This window comes from Pelophylax lessonae, assembly GCF_965119305.1.
Source record: "Pelophylax lessonae genome assembly, chromosome: 3".
In the NCBI taxonomy this organism is placed as follows: Eukaryota; Metazoa; Chordata; class Amphibia; order Anura; family Ranidae; genus Pelophylax; species Pelophylax lessonae.
This window is the reverse complement of record NC_138770.1, coordinates 429,549,222-429,565,451: the sequence shown is the minus strand read 5'-3', so window position 1 is coordinate 429,565,451 and position 16,230 is coordinate 429,549,222.

Genomic DNA, 16,230 nt, shown 5'->3' with positions numbered 1-16,230 from the left:
ATCAAAATACGCTTATTGCAGGTTTTTTTACCAAAAATATGTAGCAGAAAACAAATTGGCCTAAAATGTTAAAAAATTTTGATTATTAAATTTTTTGGAGAATTTCATATAAAAAAATGTGAAAAATATTGTTATTTTTCCAAAATTGTCGCTCTTTTTTTGTTTATAACGCAAAAAATAAAAATTGCAGAGGTGATCAAATACCACCAAAAGAAATCTCTGTTTGTGGGAAAAAAAGGACATCAATTTCATTTGGGTACAGCGTCGCACGACCGCGCAATTGTCCGTTACAGTCACGCAGTGCCGAATCGCAAAATAGGGCCTGGTCTTTGAGCAGCCAAATCCTCCAGGGCTTAAGTGGTTAAAAAAGCTTTCTCTTTTGCTCATTGATGGATGCAGCTCCTGATCTTCTTAACCATAGGGTTGTACTGACCCCCAGAGGAGTAGGACATTAGGCAGAAAAAAAGTATGGCTACCCCTACGGGGGGGTATACCCCCTCTCTCTCTGCTATAAGTACTCAGTTTTTTTTTTTTTTTTTGCCTAGTCAGGAGTAAGGACCTAGATCCTTGCTGGTATCTCTGGCAAACCCTATGAATAAGTCCTATATGACTAAACGCGTCGGGCCGCATTTCTCTATCGTTCATCGACAGACGCAGCTCTCCTTAATCATAGACTCATAGGGTTATGCTTCTCCTTCTAGGGATTGTCACTATGTGGAAAAAAAACTTGTCCACGCCTATGGGGGCTGTCCCAGCAAGCATTACCCCTCAGGCTCTGTTATACTCAGTTTGTTCTGCCTAGTGTTCAGGGATAGGACTTAGCTCCCTGCTGGGACTTTGGTCTTAGCTGTATCAGGGAGAATTTGTGATTTTTTTTTTTTAATTAGTTAGTTCCAGTGGATCAAGATCCAGAGGAACTACAAATAACAGCCGGCCGGTATTCGCACTGGATAATCAAGATCCTTAAGGTCTCGCAGCCTGGCCTGCGAGCGTGTGAGCAGGTTATAATCCAGAACTAGGCCTCGCCATGACAGTGCCCCGACGGATGGGGACGAGCCTGTGAGTGGATCTTCTCGCCGAACACAAACGGCCTGGAACGGCCTGAGTTGCAGCTTCCTTTTGGCTAACATCACCCCCATTCCGGGTGGGAGGTGATCTATTTTTAGGAGTGGCGCCCACCTGGTACCATGGTATGGTGAGTAAACTGTCCCCCCAACGCCCTTGGAGGTCGTGGGGCAGGAGTGGCCATCCCTGGAATAGTCGGGCCGTTTCAGCGCTTTTTTGAGGGGGATGGATTGTCCTGGGTGGGTCCCTAAATGGGGACCCTTAGTTGCTCTTTGTTCTGGGACCGCTTTTTGGATGTCCCGGAGATCAAATGGCGTGCTATGGGGGTCGCCATTTTGCCATGGTTCATACTTCTGTGTTCCCATTCGGTGTGTATGGGCAGTCATTTTCTTGGATTCCCCATTGCAATCTGTATAGCGGCCATTTTCTTGTGGTCCAGGGGCGAGCCCAGCATGCAGCATGTTTTTTTTTTCTGTGTATGAGTCTTTCTGCACTTTCTGTGTCACTTTCGTTTTGGCTCTGAACGAGACTGCACGTGTTCTCTGGATCTGTTAACATTCTGGGAGTTTCCTGTAGGCTTCTCCTCTTCTGCTCTGCTATATTTGTTTATAGATCAGGGTTTGGGAGTCTGCAGCTATATCGTGGGGGATCGCGTTTTTCGCAGTCTTAAAGGGACATTTCCAAAAAAAATGTTTTTTTTTTTTGCAAATGGAATCCCAGGATAAAATCTCTCCTGCAGACCCCCGGGAAATGGCTGGAAATGGCTGCGGGACCCTCTGGCTCACAGTTGCAGCCGGAGATTGCAGTTTTCTGCAAAGCCTGATTTCAAAAGTGGAGTCTGTTTGTTCTGGTGCTGCTAGACGCAAACGCCCCCGTCCTCACCTCCATCTGAAGAATCTTCAGATTCTGACACAGACATGGTCGTCGCAGACACAGACCACCCTGAGGGGCCAGTGTCTTCTCTTTCTGATGGTGAAGAGGACCTGTCCTCCTCAGCTGTCGCGTGGGAACACGCTTTGGTGGAAAATGTGATAGTTTCTGTAAGGGAAACTCTAAAAATGGCTGATGAACCCATGGCGTCAGGTACACAGATGTCTTTTGGCTCCCGCAAATATCACAAATCGGGAAAAGTTTTTCCCTTGTCCTGACTTGTTTCACTCTATTGTGGATGAACAATGGCGACGCATTAAGCACATGTTGGTGGTACCTAAGCGTTTTACACGCCGCTATCCCTTTGCAGAGGAGGTGGCCAACAGGTGGGCTGCCCCACCGAAAGTGGATTCCCCAGGGGCCAGGTTGAATATAGCGACTCTGGTTCCGGTGGAAGAGTCTCCATCCTTTTCAGATCCCGTGGATAGACGGGTGGAATCTTTATCCCATCATGTCCATGTGGTAACAGGTTACATGTTAAAAGCTAACTTTGTGAACATTCTTGTAGCGCAGACTGCTGCTGAATGGGGGAAGTTACTAGAAAGTAACTTGGAAACGACACAGCTTCCCCCCTGCGGTTCTGGAGCTGTTGGACCAGTTGGTCCAGGCCCTGGTGTTCATGTGTGATACGTCCCTGGACTGGGCCTCATTGGTGGCCAGGATGTCAGCAGTGGGAGTTGTCATTAGGCGCATGATCTGGCTAAAATGCTGGTCGGCTGACCAGGCTTCTAAGAAAACTGTTGTTGACCTTTCTTTTACAGGGGAGAAGCTATTTGGAGCCTCTCTGGATGAGTTGATCAATGGGAACCATGGGGGCTAAGAGCACTAATCTGTCCCAGTGGTCTAAAGGCAAGGTGCCACACTCCAATCGGGGGCCTTCCTTTACTGCTCATAAACGTCTTTTTTGTACCTTCGGGTCTCAAGAAAAAGGTAAGCCGTTTAGATCCTCCGGAGGGCCCAAGAAGCCATGGTCTGGTAAGTCCAAGGGCGGCAAACCGGGACCTGCAGACAAGCCCTCATCTGCATGAAGGGGCGCCCTCACCTGATTCTGCATTGGGGAGACGTCTTCGATTCTCTCAGGAACCCTGGACTTCCTTGATTCAGGACAAACGGGTTTAGGAATTGATCTGTTCCGGATACAGAATTGAATTCTGGTCTCGTCCTCAGGATCGGTTCTTCCCATCCAATCTTCACTTGTCCCGGGCCAGGTTAAAGGACCTGCGCGGGGCGGTACACAACTTGTTTTCGCAAGGGGTGATTGTGTCAGTTCCGGGTCTGGAAAGTTTTCAAGGATTTTATTCCAATCTGTTCACCGTGCCCAGAAAAGAAGGCAAGGTGCGTCCCATCCTAGATCTCAAGGCCCTGAACAGTTTGGTGCAGGTACAGAGGTTTCGGATGGAGTCCATCTGCACGGTAGTAGCGTCTCGGCATCAGGGGGACTTCTTGGCCTCCATAGATATCAAGGACGCGTATCTACACATCCCTATCTCCGCTGGACACCAGCAGTTTCTCCGCTTTGCGGTAAAGGAGCAGCACTATCAATTTGTGGCGTTACCCTTTGGTCTCGCCTCCGCTCCCAGGGTGTTTACCAAGGTTCTCGCTCCGGTGCTAGCATTGCTGCACTGGAGGGGGGTTGCGGTACTGGGGTACCTGGATGATCTCCTGTTGAGAGTGGACTCTCTTTCGGTCCTGTTGGGGAACCTAGAGGTCACTGTTAGAACTCTTCAGGAGTTTGGTTGGAACATCAATTTCAAGAAGTCCACGTTGACTCCTGTCCTGAGACTGGAATACCTAGGCTTGATTCTGGATTCAGCCTTAGCAAGAGTTTTTCTTCCCCTGGACAAGCTGCACAAGTTGCGGGGGCAATTCAGTTGTCAAAAACAAGCTGTCCTCCCTCAGAGTTTGGAAATTGTACATTTCATGGTGTGATTCGCTGAAGGTGCACCCTTGCTTGTTTTCTATTGCCAGGGTGTTGGCCTTTCTACAGAAAGGAGTTGAACAGCGGTTTGCTTTGGGTACTATCAAAGGCCAAGTTTCGGCTTTGGCTATTTATTTTCAACGCCCGTTAGCCAAGAATGGCCTCATCCGGATGTTTATCCAGGGTGTGCGTCATTTGGCGCCTCCACAGCGATCCCGCTGCCGCCTTGGGATCTCAATCTGGCGCTGTCTGTTCTTCAAAAGCCTACTTTTGAGAAAATTCAGGAGATTTTACTGCTTTCCTTGTCTCATAAGGTTGTCTTCTTGGTGGCGATCACTTTTGCCCGCAGAGTATCTGAATTGGCTGCGTTGTCTTGCCGCTCACCTTATCTGGTGTTTCATAGAGATAAGGTGGTTCTTCGACCTTTTCAGTCGTTCCTTCCTAAGCTGGTTTCTGATTTTCATTTAAATGAAGACATTGTACTGTCTTCCCTTTGTCCTAAACCTCAGCATCCCAAGGAGTATGCCTTACACTCTTTGGATGTGGTTCGGACGATCAGGGTTTATTTAGAAACCACTGAGTCTTTCAGAAAATCGGATGCCCTTTTTGTCCTTACGGATGGACCTCGTAGGGGACTGGCTGCGTCTGCTGCGACCATTTCCAGATGGATAAGACAGACGGTGGTTCAAGCCTATTCACTGAAGGGTCTGGTTGCTCCTTTCCCAGTGAAGGCGCATTCTACTAGAGCATTGAGTGCCTCTTGGGCTTTTTGCCATCAGGCGTCGGTGCTACAAATTTGCAAGGTGGCGACTTGATCGTCTGTACATACCTTTACAAAATACAAGGTAGATGTGCTGGCATCAGCGGATGCCTCTTTTGGCCACAAGGTTTTGCAGGCTGCAGTTTAAAAGAGAACCCTTTTTTTGTTTTTTCTTTGAGGGTTTTTCCAAGAGGAGCTCCAGTTATTCCTGGTTGAGCTCTGCTTTACCTGGTTGGCTACGTTTGGCCATTGGGGCATTAAGGTTTTTTCTTTCTTGGTTTTTTCCCACCCCCTCATGTTTTGACTGCTTTGGGACATCCCTATGAGTCTATGATTAAGGAGAGCTTCGTCTTTCAAAGAACGATAGAGAAAACTGTATTTTTGTAACAACTTACCGTAAAATCCTTTTCTCTGAAGTTCAAAGACAGATGCAGCACCCGCCCCTCTACTTTGAGTTATGGGGGTTTTTTTCTGACACTGCTTGCAACACAACTGTTTTAGTATAGCAGAGCCTGAGGGGTAATGCCTGCTGGGACAGCCCCCATAGGCATGGACAAGTTTTTTTCCACCTAGTGACTATCCCTAGAAGGAGGAGCATAACCCTATGAGTCTATGATTAAGGAGAACTGCGTCTGTCGATGCACTTCAGAGAAAAGGATTTTTACGGAAAGTTACAAAAATCCAGTTTTTCCTAACTGTAATCACTCTGTTTACTAAATGCTGGTTATCTGCGGATGTCTAAGTGTTTTTGACCATTTTTAAATAAATCTTATTGACGCAGTTTTACACTATGCATGTGCACTTTGGATTATTTCCATATATCAGTGTGCTGCCGGGAATCAAAGCCATCATATCTCAGGAATATATGGATATACTTTGATTGACCATCCCTCACAAGTGGACTACTTTCTCCTATGAGGATTACATGGCCTTGTTTATCCATTTACTATAAGGTACCTGGGTCCATATTTGCTACTGAGCACATATGCCTTCTATGTTGGTGCTGGGTGCTTTCTAACTGACAACTTTGGATGTCTGAACACTTCAGCTTCACTTTTGGTCTTCCAGCATTTTTTTACACTGTCTTATGAACTATGGACTCACTTTTGTGACATGAATGCATTGTTCACTTAATTTATTTAATTCATTTTCACAGTTATATGCACAATTCTTTGTTTGCATATTGATTGAGCGCTGCACTTTTTTTATGAGAAAAAAAGTCTAGCTACACCTATGGGAAGTCCCGGGGGTATACTTCCTCTCTCTGCTATAGGTACTTTTTTCTTTTCAGATAGCTTTTTTTCTACTGTTTTTTTTCCTTTGAGATCTACAATCAACTGCCAGACTGGGCGACGGCCTGGATGATCTAGATCCAGTGGTAACCCCAGTCTGGCCAACAAGTTCGTGCAGACCTCGGCTCCGCGCTAGGTCGGTCGCAACATTGCCCTAACAGACAGGTGCTGGCCTGAGAGTTAAACGTCTCCTGAGGTCCCCCTGGGGGGTTTTGGGGTAGACATAGGCCCCTCCATGAGACAGTCGGACCCCTGGGTTCCCCTCCTTCCCATTATGCACCCCCCTCATTGGTCTGGTGGTCCCTGTGGGCCATATTACCCCCCATCCCCCCCGCTCTTTTACTGACGCTGAGGCTGTGGGGTGGCCAGGTCCACCACCTGGAGTGGGGGCAGGGTGCTATGCTGGCGATGAGGGCGTGGGGGTGCGCCACCGGCGACTGGGCAATCAGCTGTGGGGGGGGGGGTGCTGTGCCTGGTGGGAGCTTTTGCCAGAGGCCCCCCCTTCCTGCCTTTCCTGTTTTTTGAGGCCTAGGGATCCCTCCTGTGTCCCTGGGAGCCTCGTGGGGCTGCCATTTTACTGTAGACTGTGTGCTGTGATTTGCCATTGAAAATAGCGGTGGCCATGACAGTGGGGCCCCGTGGGTGGCGATTTTGACCATGGGAGCCCCTCCTCATCCCTTGGTGCCGACTCCTGGATCTTTTCACTTCCTGTTCACCGCATGTGGAGTGCAGATTATCCTGGTGGTTACGGGTGCCTGTTTCTGTTGTGTGGTGAGTCTGGAGGGGTTCTCTTCCACTCTGCTTAGGATCGATTAGGTGCTCTGTTACTGGCGACTGAATGATGCTGCCGGAGGGGTGTCCCTTAGCAGTGTTTTTTTACACCTTTTTTTGTGGGGTCCCCCTATTGACTCATATACTCTTTGAAGCACATTTCCCCACCTGATCCCCTCTCGGAGGCTGCGGGGCCATCCGGGTCCCAACCATCTATCAATGCACTGACGGCAGCCCTGGAGTCCTTAGTGTCCCAGGTGGAGGTGTTTTTTTGGCAACGGGCTAGAAAAAAGCGCCCCCTGCCTCATCTGTTTCCTCAGATTCTGAATCTGATTTGGCCACAGCGGACATGGGTCACTCTGCTGGGTCTACGTGCCCTGAGTTTTCAGATAGTGAGGGTGATTCCTCCACTTCTGCAACCGTGCACAAAAAGGCGCTGGTGGATACACTGATTGTATCTTACATACTGTAGTTACATAGTTTGTGAGGTTGAAAAAAGACATCAGTCCATCCAGTTCAACCTATGATGCGTGTGTGTGTTTGCTGTTAACCGTACATTGAAAACCCCTGTATGTTGTGGTCTTTAAAGTGCCCATCTAATAGTTTTTTGAAACTATTGATGCTCCCTGCTGATGCGACTGCTTGTGGAAGAGAATTCCACATCCTTACTGCTCTGACTGTATCTGTGTGTGAGACCTTAAAAATGGAGGACGCAGCTGAAGCTGCGATGGAGGCTTCAGTTCCCTTTGGCACTCACAAGCAATCCAGAGCAGCAAAGGTGTTTCCTTTCCCTGCCTATTTTGACAGAATTGTCGCTGAAGAGTGGGAACGGCCAAAACGCCCCCTGGTGGTCCCTAAGCGATTTTCTATGCAGTACCCCTATGAGGAGTCCCTACTTAAAAAGTGAACTGTTCCACCGGTGGTGGACCCTCCGGCCTTTTAAGTACCCGGCTGAAAGGAAGACGGAGTATGTGGCCCGCAATATGTACATCCTGGCTGGTTTGGCACTGAGACCGGTATTTACCATTGCACTGGTGTCGCTCCCCTAGTCGCTAGGCTCTCTGTTTCAGCAGTGGTCCTTTGGTGTATTTTTTGGCTCAAATCATTACACTCACATCATTAAGGGTCTCAAAGAGGGGAAGAGTACCTTTCTGCTGCAGGCTAGTAAGGGCAACGACCCTCGTCGTAGACGTGGGCCATCCTTTTCAGCACATAAGAGTTTTTTTCGTCCCTCAGGGGAGACTGACCAGGGATTAAAGCCGTTCAGGGCCTCCTCTGGTGGATCCAAGTGTACTTGGTCTGGCAAGTCAAGAGTGGGCTTATCCAGACCCAGGGACAAGGCTCCTTCAGCATGAAGGTGCGCCCTCAACCGTATCGGGGTTGGGGGGACGTCTTTGCTGGTTTCTGGACCCGTGGACTTCTCTGGTACAAGACAAGTGGGTCCAGGAAGTCATACAGTCTGGCTACAAGATCGAGTTTTGCTCCTACCCCCTAGCAAGGTTCTTTCCTTCCAACTTGCGCCTGTCCCCGGACCGCTTACATGGTCTGTTTGGGGTGGTACAAGACCTGTTACTTCAAGGGGTAAATGTCCCTGTTCCGACATCGGAAAGTTTTCAAGGTTTTTACTCAAACCTGTTTACAGTTCCCAGGAAGGAAGGAAGGCAAGGTGTGTCCAATCCTGGACCTCAAGGCACTGAACTGCTTGTGTGGGTGCAGAAGTTCGGAATCGAGTCCATTCGTATGGAGTCTCCTACTGCTCTTGTGGAAAACCTGAAAATCACCATACGAACCCTGCAGGAGTTGGGCTCGATTCTGAATTTTCAGAAGCCTGCTCTGGTTCCGTCCACAAAGCTGGACTATTTGGGTCTGACTCTGGACTCGGCCTCAGCCAGAGTGCTCCTTCCTCTGGACAAACTCCAGATACTGTAGGCTGCAATTTGTCTCCTGCTGCCCAGCAGAGGGTCCTCCCTCCGGGCTCACATGCGGGTGCTGGGCCTGATGGTTTCTCCCTTCGAGGTGGTTCCATTTGCACAGTTCCATACAAGGTCCCTGCAAAGGGAGAAGCTGGCCAAATTGGACAAGAATCCGCAGTCTCTGGACAATCAGATGAGCCGGGAAATGAAAGAGACCCTGATATGGTGGCTTCTTTCTCCGGCGCTTTGGCTGGGCAAATCCTTCCACCCCTCGTATTGGACAGTGGTCACTACGGATACCAGCCTGTCTGGCTGGGGAGGCGTCCTCTGCAAAAATTCTGCTCAGGGGATCTGGACACTGGAAGAATCCAGACTACCAATCAATGTCTTGGAACTCCGAGCAATCAGACTGTGCCTGGAACATTGGACGGATCGTCTTCAGGGATGTCCAGTGTGCATTCAATCGGACAATGCCACGGCCGTGGCTTATGTCATCACCAGGGGGGCACAAGAAGTGTCCTGACGGCTCTGGAGGTAGCCTGCATTGTAAAGTGGGCAGAACAGTTTGTTCCAACCCTTTCTGCCGTACACATTACCAGGGTGGAAAAGTGGCAGGCGGATTATCTCAGTCGACAGGCGTTGGACCAAGGGGAGTGGTCCCTTCATCCAGAGGTGTTTCATCAGTTGGATCTTCGCTGGGGCATCCCTGAGGTGGATCTGTTGGCGTCCCAGCTCAACAGAAAGATGCAGAAGTTTGTGGCTCAGTCACGGGATCCTCTGGCGGACGCCACAGACGTGCTGGTGACCCAGTGGGGTCAGTATCGTCTGATTTACGCCTTTGCTCCTCTCAAGCTTCTGCCAAGACTTCTAGGTGGATCGAGGCAGAAGGTATTCCGGTCATTTTAGTGGCCCTGGACTGGCCTCCCGGGGCTTGGTACGCTGATCTGGTGTGGCTAGTGACCGACGTTCCTTGGAAACTTCCTCTCAGGGAGGATCTGCTGTTCCAAGAACCAATCTTCCATCCTGCTTTACAGTTGGTGGCTTTGACAGCTTGGCTGTTGAATGCCAGGTGATGAAGGATAGAGGTTTGTCTGTGTCAGTGATTCCAACACTGTTAAAAGCTAGGAAATCTACTTCTAGAAAGATCTACCATTGTATGTGGAAGACGTACATTGCATGGTTTAGTGTCTTGGGTTCATCCTCGTTCTTTTCGGTGGCTAGGATCTTAACCTTTCTTCAATGGGGAGTTGAACAGAAACTGGTCTTGAGTACTATCAAGGGCCAGGTGCCAGCCTTAGCGGTCTTCTTTCAATGGACCTTGGCCACACACTTCCTGGTGCGTACTTTTCTTCAGGGAGTTTGGCACTTGGCTCCTCCAGTTACCGCCTTGGGACCTCAATTTGGTGCTCTCAGTCCTCCAGAAGCCTCCATTTGAGATTCTTGGGGAGATTCCCCTGCTTACGTTGTCTCAGAAGGTGGCCTTTTTGGTGGCTATAACCTCTGCGCATAGGGTGTCAGAATTGGTGGCATTATCCTGTCGTTCACCTTACTTGGTGGTTCACAGAGATAAGGTGGTTCTTCGCCCCTGTCCGTCATTCCTTCCTCAGGTTGTCTCTGATTTTCATTTGAATGAAGATATTGTGTAGCCTTCCTTGTGTCCCAGGCCAAAACATCCAAAGGAAATTGCCTTGCATGCCTTGGATGTGGTCCAGGTGATTAGGGTGTACCTGGCAGCTACTGAGTCTTTTAGGGAATTAGACCCACTATTTTTGCTCACGGATGGGCCGTGGAAAGGGTTGTCCACTTCCTCTGCGACCATTTCCAGATGGATCAGACAGATGGTGGTTCAGGCCTATTCCATCAGGGGTCAGGTTCCTCCCTTCCCTGTCAAGGCGCATTCTACTCTGGCGCTCAGTGCCTTCTGGGCCTTCCATCATCACGCATCAGTGACGCAGGTTTGCAAGGCGGCCACTTGGTCGTCGGTGCACACTTTCACAAAGTTCTATAAAGTGGATGTGTTGACATCTGCTGATGCTTCCTTTGGCCGCAAAGTTTTGCAGGCTGCTGCTTAGAGGACCTGGACCTCTTTGAGGGTGTATTGTTCTTTTCAGGTGGGCTCCAGTTGTTTTGGTTGTGTTCCTGTTTACCTGGTTGGCTTTTGTTTAGCCTTGGGAATTTATTTTTCGCTGTTCCCACCCCTCATGTTTAAGACTGCTTTGGGACGTCCCAATGATTAAGAAGATCTGGAGCTGTGTCCGTCAATGAACGAAAGAGAAAATGGTATTTTTGACTGACCGTAAAATCTATTTCTCTGACGTTCATTGACGGACACAGCACCCACCCCTGTATGGAGTTGTAATTCTTCTGACACTGCTTGTAACAAAACTGAGTACCTATAGCAGAGAGAGGAGTATACCCCCTGGGACTGACCATAGGCATAGGCAGACTTTTTTTCTGCCTAGTGTTCTACTCCTGTAGGGGGCAGTATAACTCAATGGTTAAGAAGATCAGGAGCTGTGTCCATCAATGAACATCAGAGAAATGGATTTTATGGTAAGTCAAAAATCCTATTTTGTTTTCCCTTTTTTATTTGTTGAACTAGATGAACTTTGTCTTTTTTCAACCTGACATGTAACTATTATGTACCACACTTTTTGAAACACAAAAAAAATGATAAAACTAGATGGAAATTTTATGTTATTATGTACCATTGTATTTGTTGTAACAGATCAAACCAAAGCAAAATAAGAATCTATATAAAAAAAGTGAGGCTTATTACAAATAGTAGGAGAAGGTTTCATTTAAATCATATTGCAGATAACCTAGAGCTATCCAATGACTCTTGAACTACAAAAACCATTGTCCCATGCTAGCCTTCGTCATACCTACAGGGACAGTGTTTGGCCTACATAGCATACTGTGACTTCTAGTTACCCAACAGCTTGCAAGCCCCTGATTCAGAAACTTGGTACATGAGCATTTGTCTCCCTCATATTAAAGTGATATTAAAGACTTTCTTATATTTGATCTAAAAAAAAAAAAAAAAGACATCCTCACCTGCTCTGTGTAATGGTTTTGCACAGGGCAGCTTGCATCCTCCTTTTCTCGGGCCCCTCACCAGCGCTCTTGGCTCCTACCTCCTCCCAAGTGCCCCCAGAGCAAGCAGCATGAAATGAGGGCACCCAAGAATTTCCATTCACACACAGAGCCATGACTCAGCCCCACACCCCCCCATTCTCCTTATTGGCTCACTTGGCTGTGAGTGACAGCAGCGGGAGCCAATGAGGAGGGAGAATCAAGGCTTTTGTGCACATCGCTTGATCGAGATGGGGCTGGGGTAAGTATTAGTGGGGCTGAGAGGCCGCTGCACAGAGAATGGTTTTTACCTTCATGCATTGAATGCATGAAGGTAAAAACCTTGAGCCTTTAGAATGTAAATGTTAAATAATTTTCTTTCTAAAGTACTAAAAGGTCTGTGTATGCTTTATTAATCTCATTGCAACTTTGCAAATTAAGATATCAGAAGTGGCCAAATACATACAATAAGAAGTCAATAATCTTGTATAGATCACGTTATACCAGTGCAACGTACCAACAGCCATGTTATGTGGTAAATCGCTGTACCCTTTTTTATAATGCCTATGCATGAAATGCAGCAATATTGAAAGCATGGACTGGGCCTGGCCTGGCCAAATCCTCACACATAGGTAGGTCATGTACATAATATTAAAAAAGAATAGCGCACAAATGCAAAAGAAATAACTACCAAATCTGAAGACAATCCATAAATAAAAATGGGGGTTTGGTCCCACCATATGGCCATATCGTGCTCAAGCCCACTACTGCGTCAAAGTACCCCATTATCAGTGGGTCCTACACTATCCATGAAAAAGAGATGAATCCAGCCTTTCTAACCCTTGGAGATAATACTCCTTGCTGGGAAGGATGTGCAAATGCACTACAGGGGACTGTACAGGTCATGTACATAAAACTCAGAGCTGGTCACTATGTTCTTCTCACTGGTTCTAGGTCTTCTCACTCAATGTAAGCATGTTAGTTGGCTACATTTCAAGAGAACACTGGTTCTTAGATTTGACAAATTGGCTTCTGAACTTATCCAGCCCTTCCTTAAACTCAGTCATAGTGGTTTTAAGACCATAAAGTAAATCTATAATGAGATAAATGCAGAGGCCACCAAAATGCAATTTCCTGGTAGTCGCAGCTCATGGGTCTCAATACTTTGAGTCACTGAGCTGGGTATCAATTTTCAGATCAGAAAAGTCTCCTAAAGAGACATTATCTGCATACTCATTCAGATCAATGAAAAGGCATTGAAATCAAAGAGTTAGCACGATCAGTAACTATCATTTTCAAAAAGGAAAAGATCAGCATGTTTGGTTCTTTGAAATGCTGGTACCATGGATGGTTACACAGACAACCGTATGGCTTGCCCACACACTGGCTAAATTGGAGAAGGTTTCTCTGCTGATAATCCTACCATGTGTAAGGCTATGGCAATTTAAAAAGATGTCTGCCAGAGTTTTCGATTCTTGGGTTAGCGGTTAATGGCATACAAGTAACGTGGATGCCTTGGTTGTGTATTCACTTATTATGCAGTAAACAAGCCACATATTTAGCCTTGTAATTATGTACTCATTTTGGGTCAACAGCCAGGTTTGTGTGCATACTCTTAAGGCCAGGGGTTGTCAGTGTTTTACATTAAGGGGGGCCTTATTTGCCATAATTTGCAGTCCATAAAAGTATCAAAGGGGTCCACATAATCAGTATTTAGACTGCTACAGAATACTTCAGAGACTGCTGACGTGCATACAGGCCGTGTTATGTATTGAAAACCGGACTCAGAAGACAGAGATTGTGGACATGTTCTGCAAGAGCTCACTGCCATTAGAAGCTTTTTATAACTTAACACTCCCACTCATATTACTAAGGCCCACATGTAGAACCTGGCCCCCAGGTATGGAATCAGGACTGTACTGTAAACTCTTGAAGATTGCTATACATTTATTGTTGAGAAACAGCTATAATTTTATATGCCTACATTGTAATACCTCTGCCTGATACAAAACACTGGTATCCCCTGTTATTAGTACAGTCTTTTCTTTGTGCCCATTCATTAGATGTGATAGAACATTTCAGTATTCTATCCATATAGTTTCGGCCTTCAACAATTTTTATTAACATCTATAGCAGAAAAAAAACAAACACGTTGGGGTTGATTTACTAAAACTGGAGAGTGCAAAATCTGGTACTGCTGTGCACGGTAGCCAATCGGCTTCTAACTTCAGCTTGTTCAATTAAGCTTTGACAATAAAACCTGAAAGCTGATTGGTTTCTATGCAAAGCTACACCAGATTTTGCACTCTCCAGTTTTGGTGAATCAACTTCAATGGATACAAGCTTTGCTACTCTACTTTGAGGACTCAGCTGCTTGCGTAAACCATTCAACTTGAATTAACATGTTTGTACTCTTTATTATGTGCCTACTTGTGGATCAATTTATTCCACCCTATTTATCATTTGCATTTAGCAACAGCCATTCTAAGTTACCCCACAGTCACAGATAACAATTAAAGTTTAATTTTACAACTGTAATTTTCCTAGTGCAGGTTTAATGTGTTTGAAGGATATGAAGAAAGTCAGAAGATTTCTTACATAAAGTGAACCTGTCATGGCCTAAAAAATGCGTACATCAACAGCAGTGCATGAGTGTTGTATATCTATTAGTCTTGATATCAATTCCAGTGACCTTATGGCACATCACTTGATTGCAGGCCCGGTTTGAACATAGGCTTCTGACTTCTCTCCAGGCTGGCACCAGGGCTCTTTTCATACATATACAGTTTTCTTTTGAGCGTTTTAGCGTTTTTTTGCCGCAATTTGCAGTTTCAATGCTTTTTTTGGGGGCAAATTTGTTGTTTGGCAGATTAAAAAATGTAAATCGAAGCAAAATTGTGGTAAAAACACACTACATGCTTTTCTGTAGATTCTCTATTGAAGTCTATTGAACCAAAAAAGCAAAAAAAAAAGGACCGTTTTGCGTTTATTAAGTCCCTGACCCTTTTCAAAAATGCAGAGTCACAAAAATGCATTGATGTGAACGTGTTCCATAGTAACCAATGTTAAAAATAATGTCCTATGTTTCTGCAAAAAAGCATTGGTGTAGATGGAGCCTAAGACAATAAACTGAAAATGAAAGCGAAGAGCGAAGTGACTTGACAGCTGATTGGCATAGGAGTGGCTAGAATCATCCTGGGCAAAAATTAAGGCTCTGAACTCCAAGGTGTCTCCACAGGCTGGTAAGAACTAATTTGTAGGCATTACAGGTATGTGTAGGTATCATAAAGTAGTGATGTGCAATTTTTCAGTTTAGAACAATTCCATTTTAAGATAAATGAGACCCTGCTATTACTACTTCCACATTGCATTTAGGTACTCCAAAATAGGTATAACTTTTTCAATACAAATTCTTGTTACACACTGACCAAAAGTATTTCCTGAGCACACCAATGTGTCCAAAATCTTGTTCCAAACTTAATATTGCTTAGACATTTAATAGATGCAATTTGAAAGCAGTTAACTGGCCAAGGATGTGCTATACATTAACCACTTCCCGACCACCCGCCGCCTATTTACTGCGGCGAGGTTGCTCTCCTGCGCAAATCGACGTAGGTCTACGTCAGTCGTACACAGGCAGATAGGGGGCAAGCGCGGGGAAGCTGATGCACGGGTCCAATTGCCACCTGACACCTGCGATCATTCCACGCTGAGAGAGAAGAACGGTCAGCTGTTGTAAACATAGCTGACCGTTCTTCTCCCTGGAATGATCACAGAGCTCCTGTGATCCTTCTATATAGGATCACAGGTCTCTATGATCATTTCACAAGCCACGCCCCCCCCACAGATAGAATCACTCCCCTAGGCTCACTTTTAACCCCTTGATCACCCACAATGTTAACCCCTTCCCTGCCAGTGTCATTATTACAGTAACAGTGCATATTTTTAGCACTGATTACTGTAGTAATGTCACTGGTCCCCCCAAAAGTGTCAAAAATGTCTGTTAGGTGTCTGATCTATCCGCCTCAGTGTTGCAGTCCCGCTAAAAATCACAGATTGCCGGCATTAGTATTAAAAAAATAAAAAAACAATTAAAATGACATAAATCTTTCCTGTAGTTAGTAGATGGGATAACTTTTGCGCAAACCAATCAAAATACGCTTATTGCAATTTTTTTTACCAAAAATATGTAGCAGAAAACTAATTGGTTTAAAATGTTAAAAAATTTTGATTTTTAATATTTTTTTTGAGAATGTTATATAGCAGAATGTGAAAAATATTGGTTTTATTTTTCACAATTGTCGCTCTTTTTTTGTTTATAGCGCAAAAAATAAAAATCGCACAGGTGATCAAATACCACCAAAAAAGAAAGCTCTATTTGTGGGATAAAAAGGACATCAATTTTATTTAAGTACAGCATCGCACAACCGCGCAATTGTCCAATAAAATAACGCAGTGCCGAATCACAAAATATGGCCTGGTCATTAAGGGGGAAAATCTTCCGGT